The sequence below is a fragment of the Pezoporus wallicus genome, unplaced genomic scaffold, assembly GCF_028554395.1.
Source record: "Pezoporus wallicus isolate ANWC-B61680 ecotype Strahan unplaced genomic scaffold, APGP_CSIRO_Pwel_v1 contig_6464, whole genome shotgun sequence".
NCBI lineage: Eukaryota > Metazoa > Chordata > Aves > Psittaciformes > Psittacidae > Pezoporus > Pezoporus wallicus.
This window is the reverse complement of record NW_026642130.1, coordinates 698439-713360: the sequence shown is the minus strand read 5'-3', so window position 1 is coordinate 713360 and position 14922 is coordinate 698439. Positions and strand designations below refer to the sequence as shown.

Sequence of the window (14922 nt, the reverse complement as noted above, 5' to 3'; positions counted from 1 at the left end):
TGGCCACTAACTTGCATTTCAGCTGATGTGGTTTAACCAAGGGAAATAAAGGACAAAAAAAGGCAGCTAAGCCTCCTCACTATAAGGTCAGTAAATCACAATTCCTAAATTCTTTTCTCCATTTCAGGTTTTTTCTTCAGGGAAACAAAATTATCTTAAAATTTACAAGAAAGCTATGAGTACAAAGTTACTAATGCTCTGCTCAGCAGAGATCTTCAGAGGAGCCTAGAACTAAAAGAATATTTTAACAAAATGCCAGAAACAGGAATAAGTTACTGAAGGGAGAATAAACCCAACACACTTGTGTTTCTAAGCACCTCAATAATGTTATCAATAAACCCAGATGCATCCTTTCCACAAATGCAGCAGTGACAATTGATTCAAATAGATGACACTTCTGTAATGTGCCTATTTGACTCTCAAGCTGAAGCAGATAAAAATTCAAAGATTTGACTTCCTTGGTATTTGTATGTTAATACACACAGCTTTAGGGAAATTGTTGCGACTCAACTTACATTTCATTCTGCACAGTGAGTGACATTCAAGTACCTAACCGCAAGTTTCATAGTGCTCCCAGTCATAGCATTCACATCTCATAGGCTGTCATTAGCCTGATGCATTATCTTTTTTGGAAAAAAATCTGTCATGAGCACCAGGCTCCCCTTGGTTCAGACAGGCAGGAGGAGAGCTGACTCATCCTCTTTTTTCCCTTTCATCCTGATTTGTATTGTCTCCTTTTCAATTTAGTTTTCCCATGTTATATAAGGAGAAGGAGACGGAGACTCCCTTTTTTACAAAAACTGGAAAGATAAGGGGTGATGGCACACGTTACTTCTGGGGAGATTCCAGTTGGATGCTAGAGGAAAATTTTTCCCAGTGAGAACAACCAGCCATTTGAATAATCTCCCCAGGGAAGTGGTGGATTTCCCAACATCGGAGACTGTTAAAATTTGGCTGGACAGCGTGCTGGGCCATTTAGTCTAGGTCATGCTTTGCCTAAAAAGGTTGGAGAAGGTGACCCTTGAGGTTTCTTCCAACCTGGTATTGTAGGATTCTATGAAGGGGTATGGCTACATGTATGTATAATATGTGTGCATGTGCAAAGGACGACAAGAGAAAGAATGTGTTTTGAACCTCCACCTATTCCTCTTACAGTTCCTTTTTGCTTCCTCTCCTTGGAGGTATTTTATTATGAAATTCAAATGAGTTCTCCTTTCTGTTGCTTTGTTGAAAGAGAAAAATAGGACACAAAGCCAGCTAGGAGGAAACGTTCATGATCTGGAGTCCTTGGACTTCCTGAATTTTCTTGCTGTGTTTCTACAGAAAGTGGGTAAGCAGCTACACCTCGCACCAAGCCACTAAAGTTTCTCCATCACCAGCCAGTTTTAACTAGGGCTGGTTTCACCCAAACCACCACTGCACTTAAAACAAGTTTGACTGCAAATAGAGACCTCCATTCATGGAACTGGGGTCTACCAAGGCAACAGGGGGGCCATGCATTGACTTTGGTTGATCTTATGACTGAGTTGGAAGATCTCTCCCTCATAGAGACTGTCTGATACCCACTCATGCAAACTGGAGCTGCACCTCTCCCCAAGGCTCAGTAAGTATGTGGGCTGTCTCTTATGCCTGTCTGTTTTTCATTAACTTATGCAACCTCAATTACACTTGCAGTCCTGTATCTCTTTGTCAGGCTTGACTGAAACAGGACAACAGGTTCAGAAGTTACTGGGTTGAGCAAACATGCATATATGTGGAATGGTAAGAAACCTGGGTGAGTCTGAGTCTCATTTTGCAAAAAAAACGACACAGATGATCGTAAGGGCAAAACAAGGGAGTGCCACCATGGATCCAAGCAGAGATCCCAAGCAGTGAGCTATCCACAGTGAAGAAACCAAAAGGTTTAGGTGTAGCCACCTGAAACAGTCAGTTATTTGGATGTACTCGGTAATAGGCAAATGTCTAAAATATCACATTCATAAAGAAACCTCTACCCCAGCTTCTTTCTTTAAGACTAATGAAGGGCTGCATCAGCCAGCACTAGAACAACACTAACCAAGGTCTCAGGGCAGCTGATGCCAGACAGGACCACCCATAGCAGAATCGGAGGTTGCACCAGGCTCCCAGAGTGCTTCACCAATAAGTTTGGGGTCAAACTACAGAAACACAGGAGAAAGAGAGCTGAGATGAACCAGAAAAAGCCCATCCCTTTGCTTCAGGCTGCACAAAGTTTAACTTAAATATTTTTTTTGCAAAAGTCCATCCAAGGTTCTCCAGGAGCTTTTCAGACTATGGTTCAGTCAGGCTCAGGTCAGTGGCAAACCACATAGAGGAAAAGGTCTAATTCAATAATCCCTTTAGTTCATTAAGCCCTCCCTTTTCACCACCATTGTGATTGTTTTCCTTTTAATAAGGTTTGGAAGAGTGATGAGAGATGTACCATTTGAAGTCTTGCTTTGGCATCAAGATTCAGGAAGCCCTGCAGTCATGAGAGTGCTGTGCAGTTTTCACAGGCACAAGGTTGTCCTGAAACAGCAAGGAAAAAGCACAGGAACCAGCACTCCTTCTCCAAGCTAGTGCCAAGACACAAGGAGTCAAGAAATTTATATAAATTTAACAGCAAACACAGCCTATACTCAGGTAACAACCTCCTTTGCACTCAGAGTTTAGGATTACTACTATGCAGATTTCCTCATTAACAGTCACAGGGTGAGAGCTTGTATTTGCACATGTGACAGCTGGTTGTACGCAGCTAATGGCCAATGTCCCCACCCTCCCCTCCCACAGTCAGCATGGCTCAGTGCATGCTGCAAGTCTTCCCATGCACAAAGTATGCAGAGGCAACATTAAAAACCAGGGCAACTAGCAGCAGTGCATTGCTGGTCTGGGGTCTTCTTCAGTTGGGCCTTCAAGGCAACATGAAACACAACAGATCAACGAGCAGAGAAAGTCCTCAGGTGGCCAAAGATTCATTGTAACAGGCAGAATCATTCCCTTCATCCTCTCTCCAGCCCCCACTTAATTGAGTAGCCTGGTAAATTGATGAATTACAGTTAAATGATCTTGCTGTGATGCCTCATGCTGATGAATGAAGAACACCCTGCCAGTTTCCTAATTTCAGGTGATGGATTTGAGCCGAGGCTGCATCACAATTCCTTAGGACTGACAATCTCAGCTATTTTCACTCTTAATCTTGATATTATTTGATTGAATAAATGCAAGGTCATAATTTCCTAGGTGGATACAGTTGTTCAAAATACCAGCAGCCCTCTAATTACTTTTAACTGCATAAATAATAAATAAAAAAAAAGGTGAAGAATATTCATATAAGAGCTGATCATATCTCAGCTTTGTTGCTGGAAGATACCAACACCCAGAACACACCTTTGCTAGAGCATGAATGAGCAACTGTGAAGTTACATTTGTCATCTCACAGCCCTAAGCTCTTGTCATCCATCCCTCAAACCTCAGGGACACAGACCCCTGAGGACTAACATTTCTCATGATCAGTCACAGTCCAGAAAATTTTTGTCTTTTACTGTGTTAGAAGTTTGATAGGAGGCAGCTTGGCTGAATGGGAGTGTTTTGAAGACATAGGAAGCAGGGAAAGGAGAACTATTAATTTGCATCATTTTCTGTCAGCACACGCACTTTTATAATAGGGAGGACCTTAAAACTCCCACATTTGAGCCTTAGTGAACAGTTTGGGATACAACCTGATTTTTCCTTCCCATTTTCTTTGCCCTCAAAAGGCACAAACAGGAGCAAAAACTTCTCCAACTCGGCTGCACAGAACTTTCACACAGATCTCTGTACAACATCAGCTGGATTGAAAGATGTTGTGTCATGTGTGAAATATTCCAGTGCTTTATTGTGCAAGCTCCTAATTATTAATGTCTCGGCTCCACATTTCTGCAGCAAGATTTATGATGTAGCTTAGGGTGGTGGATTTGAACTAGTTTTCCCTCAGATCTATGGATGAGGAACCACAGAAATGTTTTCTATCCCCTCAATTTCTGCAGACTCCGGTGCAGAAAAAAAATAAGGAAAAAAACCAAGCCCCTCAAAAGAGGAATCTAGGTGAAAATTATCCTTCTCTGCCTCCACCACTACCACAGTAGCATAAGTGTCTTTTAAACAACTTCACAATGTCCCTTGGGGACAATACAGCCAAAGCTTTGCAAAATTGCACTGCTGTATCTGTTTTTAGGGGATATAAAGCACATGATTGCAAGTCTCATTCCTTCCCACCAAGGCCTCCCAAAACTGGTCCAGAAGCGCAACTGCAGCAGGAACAGGACACAGATGGTCTCCTGGGATCAGGAGAAAAGAGGCAGCTGATGCAAAAGCCAGTGGCCACGCATAACCCTTGTGAAGGGAGCCAGAAGCTGCCCCCATTGAACAATAGAAGGAAATGCTGTCACTGAGCTGACTGTTGTCTGTGCCTTCAAAACCAGCAGTTGGGGACAGAAAAGTCTTGCAAAGGAGAAGCAGAAAACTTCTGGGGATAAAGGGCTTTACTCCTGCATATGATTTTCACAGCAAACTGAAAGGGTAAAATTTTAAGTCTGGAAATGAAGTGATTTTGGAGGTACACACATGGTTGGAAAGTCAAATGAAGCTAATTCCCCTTCCTCCCCAAGAGCATGGTACATTAGAAAAACCTGTGCAGTAAGCAACCAGTACCCAGACTAGTGGCACACGCTGCTCTTACTGGTCTAACAGGGGTAGACACAAACGGCTTGTGCTCCTGAACTCAGTCATATTTATATATTCATATATCCATGTGTGTATATATAGACATGCTGAATCACCTTTTCTGCAAATCTAAAAGAAAACCCCATCTTTTTGCCCCCAGGATGTAGGATCTTAAAAGAATAATTTACATGTGCTATTGCAAAAGTTGCAATAAAATAAGCACTGCTGGTGTCAGTGAATTATAGGTGCTCGCTACAGGCAGGATAATGGGATTTCACTGTGTTTTGTTTCCTCAGAGGTAACTGCATTTTTATCAGGAGGTACAGGATATGAGGCTCTGACACTTCTCTCCTCTGATTCATACACTGGAATAAAGCAGAAATTTGATGGCATCTGCATTGCTGACTCAATCATGTATCTTCAGTGCAGATCTTGTTAGTGCCGGGAAAAAGGATTTGGAGTGGAAAGTGCTCTTCTTGCCTGCACATAGCCTGCAGTGCAGCCACAGCTTTGCTGTTGTGCCTCAAGACTGCACCAGTAAAAATAGGTAAATAAATAGAATAAATGCATTCCTGCCTCCATCCCACATCCACCAAGGCAAGGGTTTCCCCCACCCAAACCTGGCAAAGCAGATTCAACAAAAAAGAATTTCCAACTGTTCTGCCTTTGGAATATACTTTAAATTAAAAGAAAGCAAACCTTGCCCTATCTTCTCCCTGTGCTTTACACCCAACCAGCCTCAGAAAAAGGTAGAAGACAAACATTTTCTTGTTGAGGCTTATTCTACCTCCAAGTGGTTGTTTCCAGTCTGGATTTATTTATTGGATTTTTTTTAAGTTTGAGCTTTGGCACATCTAATTTTTATCCTTAGGGGGAATAAACAAGAACTGCAGTACTCCAGCAAGTAATGAAACAGGTTCTCCTCCAACTCTAAAAGTACAGAGTTGGGACTATGGAGGTGACACAGAAGATAAATTAATACCTTAGAGGATGCTAATGACACATGGGAGCCGTGCTTTCCAGCAGGCAGGCAGTTTTTTCCTCATCTCATGCTCTGGCAGCCCTTGGCAAACATTCACAGCCCCACATGCCAGACCCAGCATGGGATTGCTGCTCCTGTTCTCTTCCTGCCATGCCTCTACCACCCACCCACAGCTGCAATGGATGTAGCTCCTCAGCCTCTTCCCCGCTGTGGTCACAGAGCCAGAGGGACTGTGACATTTTCTGCACTCGAAGTGAGACATTTAGCAAGAATACAGATCTGCAGCTGCATGTATGGGTCTTCATACCCATGGCATGACCTAGTTTGGGTTACCTCATGTTGGACAAAGGCAATACTGAAGGGGACTGACTATACCTCATATCCCTATTTTATTCATCGAGGGTGCAAACAGGACCACAGAGTGTGTCAGACTAAATGTCTTCATTGCTGTCCTGTCTCTGGTGGAGACACTGTACAAAAAAGAAGAGGAGCTTGAGCCTTGTACATCCTCCCAACCCAGCCTGCTTGTGCACATGTAGCTGACATACATGACGTCCACACTCTGGAGACCTTTGGGGTGAGTCCAGAGGAGGCAACCCCATCGGCTGGTGAGGCAGCCCAGGCCATGCCAGATGTCAGCTCCCGCTCATCCACCTGGCCTGCAGCAACAGCCCCACCAAAACCAAGACCCAAAGGAGCCAAAGGATTTACAGCAAACAAGAACAGACCTGGGGTTTATGGCCTCAATGCCCAGTGCCAGGGTTAGGCCTCCTTTCCATGGAAGTCGTGTCTCATCAAGCACAAGCCTTGGCTGAACGCTCACCCAGGCTGAGGCACGCCGAAAGGTTCTTCCTGGTGCAGCTTGGCTGGTGACTAATAACACATCCCTGTAATCACCTCTTCCCTCCATCACCCCAATCCTGCCAGCACCCACGCATCTTGCACAAATCCCATTGCATTCTCTTCCCTCTGAGACCCCACCACTCTACCAAATGTTGTCAAAACTGAGTCAAAGAATCATCAGAGATGGACAACAAACAGCATCTCATTAAGCCTCCAGGGTTTTGGGAACCACCTCCAACTATAGCCACCACTGACATCTCCGAGTGTGCATGTACCTTCAGGTGTACCAAGCAGCAAACCCTGCCCACACCTGCTAATGGTGCCAATTGCCTTCACTTTCCCAGCTCAACAGTTGCTGAATTTTCCCCATTCCAGTTCATCTCTACTGTTTTATTAATCAAATACAGAAATTCAGCTTTTCTATATGGCACTATACAGTCATTAAATAAAATATAAACACCTCATCTGTACTTAACATCAGGTTTCATCTTCACTGTTTTCACTCCCCTTTTTCAAGGTGATTTGCAATTTCTTTGGTTGCTTTTTGGGAAAGCAGAATGTAGGGGAGGGCTGACTTACTGCTTAATCTCATTTTTGATCTATTATTAAAACACCTGCTTTCTTTCCTTTTTTTCCTGTTTTTACCCTTTCTCTAGGAAGCCAGAAGCCCCAGCAGAAATTACAGGTAGGAGGAAGGGTGAAGTGTGAAATGAAAGCTGAGAGAGAAAGAATTGCTTGGTCTTCGTTTTTTCAGCATTTTCTCATTTTAAACTATAAGGAATCTCTACGATGACAGTTAAGTAAAAGAAAATATGCTGAAAGTGATGGAAATGCAAAGTATTGGCCCCAGTCCCACTGCTGACATACGTGGCCAAACCCCCTGATTGAGGCTGGCACGTGTGTCCCCATGGGATCCCTCCTCAGACTCACTTTTCAAATACAGACGCACTGACATTTCCTCACCCTTTTACCAGCGTTAGTAATTCTCCAGCAAATCCCCAGGCTCAGGGAACAATGTTTGTGTACCATGAAGCCATGCACTCTGCTTTGCAAACTGATGCCACAGCTAAGACTTGGTGAAAGTCCCGGACAGGACCGCAGAGCATGAGGCCAGTGGCACTCACAACATGCAGGAACATCTTTTCTTTTTCTTTAAATCATTTTTATACAACATCTTCAAAAGGTTTGACAGGACCATAGTAAAACATGATCCCTGTAGGGAGTTTATGCAAACTCGTAGCACGTAGCTGGGTAGAGAGCACTGTGAAGGCGCAGCAGCAGTTAGCACCCGCCGCCTTTGCTTCAGAATGCTTTTTAATAGCTTTCCGATTATTTCATTACTTTATCCTCCCACGTTGCTGAATAACAGTGTATATGTCTGCCCTGCAACCCAGTGCATGACCTCCCCTGCCCCAGCTCATGGGGACAGGTTTGATTTCAAGCTAGTAAAGCCAGTCCAAGAAACAAAGAGATTCCCAGGTGGTTTCTTTACCCTCTGCAGCCACTTTACCAGAGGCAGCACTGGCAGATGGTTCAAGTTGAACCAGGAGAGTTTCACTGAAGGAATTCCCACCATGAGGCAGGAGTGTAAGTCCAAAGCTATCTGTAGCATACTATAAGGTGAATCAGGTTGTTCCTAAGGCTGTGCTAGAGGTGGGTCAAGATTCACAGGCTCCCTGAACAACCTGCACCCATCTTGTGCTTTTTCGTCATCCCTTTTGCCACATTTTGGCCCTTTTACATCGCTGGAAACGATTCCTCCTCCTGCTGTGCTTGGAGAAATAAGCTTCTCATTTGGCATCAGGACATGCTTCCACCTCCCAGCCAGATCAGACCAAAAGCAAGCACTGCTTTGCTGCCAGCTCCCGCTGACAGCTGGATGTGCACCTCGCTGCACCAGCAGTTTGGCTGCAAGCAAATGATCGCCGTGTGAAACTGAGATTCCCAAACTGGGGTTCCGCTTCCCCTGTAAACCCCTATGCTCCGATGTCTGAGCTGCCCCAGGCTCTGAAGGCTCCAACCGACAGCCAAGGTTCACATGGAGATCACTCCTCAACAGCCCTAGGGAAGGGCAAATGCTCACTAGCATTTCCTATTAATTGAATTAATTTGAGGATTTCCTATTAATTTCCTATCATAAACATTGCTTTATGAACTAATAAAAAGAAAGCCAGCCATCCTCTACCCATCAGAACATAACCAAGTGAAAGTCCCACACACCAGTGCTATTTTTTGGAGGGAAAGAACAGGTTTTAAGTGCCTCTATTTTAAAAGAATGGCCCATGCAAGCAGCCGAAGACTTTGCAGCAGAACTGGGCAGGTTCAGACCCATTTAAAGGAAAAAGCATCTCCAGGCCATGTTCCATGGTAAACTCTGTGTTTTTTCCAAGGGAATATGAGAAGAGCAAGGAAGAGGCATGCAGCCCAGAGAGCAGTTGGGCAAGATGCCACCATCTCTTTCTGCCCCAGTCATAACTGAATGTCCCAGGACCTCCTCTCTGATAAAAGCCAGCGTGTGGGAAAGAAATCATCTTTGATTTCCGTTTCTTAATGGCACATCCTGAAAGAGCCATCCCTGCATGGGAGCAGTCAGCAACTGCATTCACCCCATGCAAGAGCCACCAGTGGCCGCCTCTCCTCTACCATTTGAAAGGATACTGCGACCTTGTCCTGGTCTTCCTACAAGTTATCATACATCATAAAACCTTCTGTTTGATATGAGATAGAGAGGATGGATTTTGTGCTTAGTGAAGAGCAGTGAAGCTGGTGAAAGGTTTGGAGCACAAGTCCTTTGAGGAGCAGCTGAGGGAACTGAGGTTGTTTAGCCTCAGGGGAGACCTTATCGCTTTCTACAGCTACCTGCAAGGAGGTTGTAGCAAGGTGGAGGTCGGTCTCTTCTCCCATGTGACAAGTGACGGGACAAGAGGAAACAGCTTCAAGGTGTGCAAGGGGAGATTTAGATAAGATGTTAGGAAAAAATTCTTCACTGAAAGGGTTGTCAAGCATTGGAAGAGGCTCCCCAGGGAAGTGGCGGAGTCACCATCCCTGGAGGTATTTAAAAGACATTGCAGATGTTAAGGGTCTTTTCCAACCTAAACAATTCCATGATTTTATGATTTCCAGCCAGCTGCTCCCAGGACCCACCACAGAATGGCCATAAAGCCAAAACCTGACACAGGACTGGAAACCCTTTTCTCCATCCCAAGGAAGACCAGCGAAAGAGAAAAAATGAAGGAAGCAACCATGAACCTTCGATTCCAAATCACCCAACAACCACAAAATCCTTTTTGGGATGTCCAGTGATCAAATCTCAGCTGCCACAAAAATCAACGTTGGTGACATGGGAGCAGAGGTTCCCTCACCTTCATTAATTTTTGCTGGATATGATTGATTCAAGTTTCTGGGCAGCAGTAAAGTTGGAAAAAGCAAGTTCCCAGCAATGAGTATCTGCTGAAATAAACGGAGCTGGATGTCACCATGATAGGAGGAGCATATGTGCCACTTCCTTTCTCTGTCTCCAGCCTAAACCATAGAATCATAGAATGGGTTGGATTGGAAGGGACCTTAAGATCACCCAGCAGTTCCAACCCCCTGCCAATGTCCCTGCCACGAGCAGGAACACCTTCCACTAGACCATGTTGCTCCAAGCCCTGTCCAACCTGGCCTTGAACACTTCCAATTCCTTTAACCATCTGATAAGAAAGCAGATGAGACATAGGTGCCAATGCCTAAAGTACAGGAAAAATGCTCTTACGCCGAGAGAGAGGGAAGGGTTTTATGTACAGTGCAGGTTCCCATCCAACAGTCATAATATTTCTGGAGTGTTTTGGGGGTTTTACCATGTGTGCACTCACATTTCTGTATAAATCAGTGCATGGGAAGTAAAATTAGAGGTGACATGAGGGAATGGAAAAACCCAGGTGGGTTCTTCCCCAGCAGGACCCTTTGTTCTCTCAGCGAGTTCTGATTTCCCAGCATATGTGGCTGGTATAGGTGATGTTTTCTCTTCATATGTTTTTTACTTCTTTATACCAGTCTTCATGCTTTGGGGGGAGGGAGGATGGCAATGGAATCAACCCTTTCAAAAAGGTTGACATTTTGTAGCAGATAAAGCCAAATATAGACAGTTGCTTTGATTTGGCTTTTTGCTGAATTTTAGGGGAGGCAGGAGAGGATTTAGGCAACAGGGAGAAGTTCTTCCCTGTGGTGGTGGTAAGGCCCTGGCACAGGTTGCCCAGAGAAGCTGTGGCTGTCCCATCCTTGGCAGTGTTTCAAGGCCAAACTGAACAGAGCTTGGAGCAATCTGATCTAGTGGAAGGTGTCCCTGCCTGTGGCAGGGGGGTGGAACTGGATGAGCTTTAAGGTCCCTTCTGACACAAAGAATTTTATGTTTCTATGCTAATATTTACAGCCCCATATAAATGCTATGTATCAGCACCTCCAGCTCTGAATCCACCTCACCCCTTGGTTCCCGCACTCACTGGGATGCAGGTGGGCTCCACCTCCTTGACCCAGCCAGGTCTGCAGCAGTGGGCATGGGCAGAGAAATATCTCAGCACCTTGGGTTTTTTAACACCCCTTCCAGGGACAAAAAATAACACTGGCTTCCCTCATGTACAGCATCCTCTACCTCCCGAGCTGAGCAGCACGAGCCAAGAAGCTGGCACACATCCCATGGCAGAACACACAGCTCCGGCTGACACACGGCCACTGTCAGGCCAGCCATGCTCAGATTTCCCATATCTGCAGCATCTCTCACCTTGGTTCTGAGCTGCTTTGTGTGGATGGGGCTGGAGGAGAAGCCCTGCAAAACTCCTCCCCACAGCAACTGAGATGAGAAACACCCAAAGGAAAAGCCCATGGAGGCAGAGCACAGAGCAGCCCCCATAGGGAGTGAGCTTTGCAGAAAGGAGCAGAAGTTTTTTTACTCAGCCACTGAGACACGTCTGAAGGGGAAGGTTGGATATGGAAACATTTGTGGCTGTAGGGAGCCCAGACTGCCCAGAGCAGAGCGGAAAACAAAGAAACCCAGCCCCAGCATTATGAAATACAAGTTTATTTGCTTTAGCCCATGTCCAACTTCCCTCCCTGGCACAGACAAATTTCTTTAATGCTGCTCTGGCTGAGGGGTTCTGTGCAAAACTGAGGTTTTTCACCAACAAACTGACCCAAACCACAAGTCAAAGGTGCTGGTGAGTCCCAGGCACCTTCAGATCCACCACATGAAGAGGGAACTAGGCAAGGAAGTGAGACTGAAGCATCCTGACTTCAAGCCCTTCTGCTCTCCCCATGTTCTCCTGGTTCACATCCTGGGACGAGGAGTTAAAAGCAGCCACAACCAAATGATGGAGAGGTACCACTAAACCAGCAGCAATGGGCATGCTGGGGCTCTCAAGATCCCTCTCTAAGGAAAAGCCAAAGCCATTCCTCTGCTTTCAAGGGCCATTCACCTCCTCTCTGGCCATCCCAGGCTCTCCCTCCCGGCTGGGATTTCTCCTTGTGGCACAAAAGTCCTTTCAAACCAGCCGATATTCCTTGCATCCCCCTTAGCCCAAATTCCAAAACTAGAAAGCAACTTTCACCACGGGTAGGGAGCTCTCGCCTGCTATTTAAACAGCTGCTTCCACATTAAGCCTATTTTATGTGGCCCCATCCTGGAGATAAGACAGAGCCACGGCCAGGAGTTTCACCCAAATTTAGGGGGCTGGGTGACACACCCCCCCTCAAGAATGCAGCCACCAGCCCAGCCAGGGCTCACCCCACTGCCCATGCTGCCTCCCCGCCAGCACCCAAAATCCCCCAGGCCTGAATGGGGAGGGGAAAAAGCGAGTGGGAGGGTGATAGGTCCCCACCAGCCGGGAACCATCCTGGGATGGGATAAGGCTGCTCCCTGGCAGAGCCAGAGGCCCCCTACTGGGCTGGGGGAAGGAATTATAAAGTACAATAAGAGCAAATTAAGCAATTGAAATGAAAGAAAATAGTAAAATAATTAGAAAAAAAAATAATTAAAATAAAAGTTAAAGTGAAATGAAATGAAACATGAAAAAGAAAAAAAAAAAGAAAAATATAATAAAATAAATGGATATGAACGTAAAAAATAAAACCCCCAAAACAAGCCAACATGAAATAATAAAAATAAACGAAATAAAATGCAATCCAATTAAATGAATTAATCCCCCTCGAAGTGCCCGCGCTCGCCCTGAGGGCGGAGGAATGCGCTTACCTGCCGGCGGGGTTGCGCGGTGCTCCGCGGTGCTGCGCGTTGTCCGGCGGCCGCAGCCCGGCGTGCGGAGCGGAACCCCCCGGCCCGGCTCGCTGCATTGTGGGAAGCGGCGGTCAAAACTGGGGACGCGGTGCCCTCTGGCGGCGGATCATGAGGACCTGGGGCTCGAAGGGCTCGTGTTTGTGTGTACGTGTATATATATATATATGTACGTTAATACATACGCACCCGCAAATCACTGCCTAGTGCCATGTAGCCCCCCAGATCTCTGCCATGCCAATACAGCACTCTAAATCTCTGCCTGTTCCCAGGCACCCCCCAAATCCAGTCCCACACAACCCCCCAGATTTCTGCCCAGGCCCAGGCAGCCACTCAAAAGCTCCCCCAAAAAGCATCTTAAGCCACCGCTGAGAAGTAAGTGCTGTGAGATGCAGTGGTTTGGAGAGGAAGGGGCAGAGGTTGGGACACAATGGATTTTCATGGTTGAGGGTGTGAGATTCAGAGGGTTCCCCTTGTTGTGGGAGGTGACTCATTAGACGTACATACAGATTAAAGTATAGCTCTAGAAAAGAACTAACAGCTATGCTGCATGCACCCATGGGTGCTGCAGGGAGATGTGGGGCCAGGGTGGCTCTGGGGTCTCTAGGTCGAAGCTCTGACTCTTCCTGTCCTGCTTTTCCCTCTCTCTCCTCTGTCTGGGCTGCTCAGATGGGCACTTTTGGCGGGTTTCATACAGCTGCTTAAAGTGAAACACTGGGGATGTTCGCTGGGTCTGACCAAGGACTCTCTTACAGGAAATTTGCCCTATAGCCAATATTCTTGGCACTGTTTTCTCCAGCCTCAGGTGGCAGCTTGGACACGGATAATCCACTGTCTTCATAGGGGCCAGCTGCTGCAGTGCTCTTCCTGGCTTCGGAGTGCCCGCATCTGGGCAGACCTATGATGGACAGATGGACAGGGCAGAGTGAAGGCACTGAGCCCACAGAGGAGGGGCTCCATCACTCGCCACTGGGGCAGCTCCAGGGGTACCCAGAAAGGGTGAGTTTAATCTTTTCCATTTGATTTTAATCAGATCATCAGTGATGGGCATTGACAGCATGGCCGGCTAAGAGGCTTACATCTATTATTCCCAAAGGATTAGCTGTTTTGATCTGAGTGGAGAGAGGTGGCTGCATCTCAAGCTTCACTGAGGTGTGCATCATGACAGCGATCATCCATGAAACCATCTTCTTCCTGTTATTTGGCAGCATGCAAATGCTGCTCTATATTTATTTGCGAAGCACAAATAGCCTTGTGTCCAACAATTCCTCCACCAGCTTTAGGCAGACATGGTGATCCCGTATGGGCCCTATAGGATAGGAGGTGCCCTCCCAACAGCCTTGATGGGACTGTACAGGGTCATGGCCATACTCATGTGTGCCCTGCTGTGTGTGCACACTCAGAAGGTTCTAAAATATCAAAACCTGACCCTAAAAATGCTCAGGGACAGAGGGGTCCTGTCCCGAAAGCTTCTTGTCACCATGTGACACACTGAAACAGTCTCTCAGGTACAGGGGCATGGAGGGAGGTGTGTTGGGATGGGTCAGGATGGATCATGTTCCTCCAGCCTTCAGGGTGCCCTACAAACCAGAGATATTTTTGACATCTGCAGTATTCCAAGTGCTGCCGGACCAAGTGATTCCCATAGGGGCGCAGCCATAATCCTTACCCTCTGCTGCCGTGCAGGTGGCCATGTCTCCCACCCCAGGGTGTTCCGGTCCACAGCGCCACCATCCTCCCGTGGCGGCGGACCCTGTCCTGCCCCTGGTCCAGCCAGGACCACTCGGGCCTCCGGTGCCACATGTCACCGCAGCCAGGATCCCAGGGCTTGCACGGGGTGGCACTATTGCGTTAAAAATCCCGGCTGGCCTCTGGGGATGCTGTTTTGCGGGATGATTCCCCGCAGCCCCGAAGCGTCCTCCCATGACCTGCCTGGTTGGGTCCTACAAAGCCATTTCCAGCACTGCACAGCTTTGCCATCCCAGCCTCATTGTCTTCACTTAAGCAGGCAAGAGCTCAAGCTCTCTCAGAGTCTCACTCTCCTTGACATGAGCAGGAGCATCCATCTGTCCTTGTGAACATCCCTGTATCCTCATGAGCATCCATTCATTCCCATAAACATCCCTCTTTCCTTAGG

At 46.6% G+C, this 14922-nt stretch overlaps 1 protein-coding gene across 1 annotated transcript in view; it reads right to left on the bottom strand.

The window, feature by feature from the left end:
* The window catches only part of EXTL3 (exostosin like glycosyltransferase 3), a 154217-nt gene extending 141449 nt beyond the window's left edge, over positions 1–12768 (bottom strand). Inside the window, exon 1 of the mRNA XM_057427708.1 lies at positions 12747–12768. The gene's annotated coding sequence lies outside the window, so the exon portion shown is untranslated. The remainder of the gene's footprint in view (positions 1–12746) is intronic.
* Between the last annotated feature and the right edge of the window lie 2154 nt (positions 12769–14922).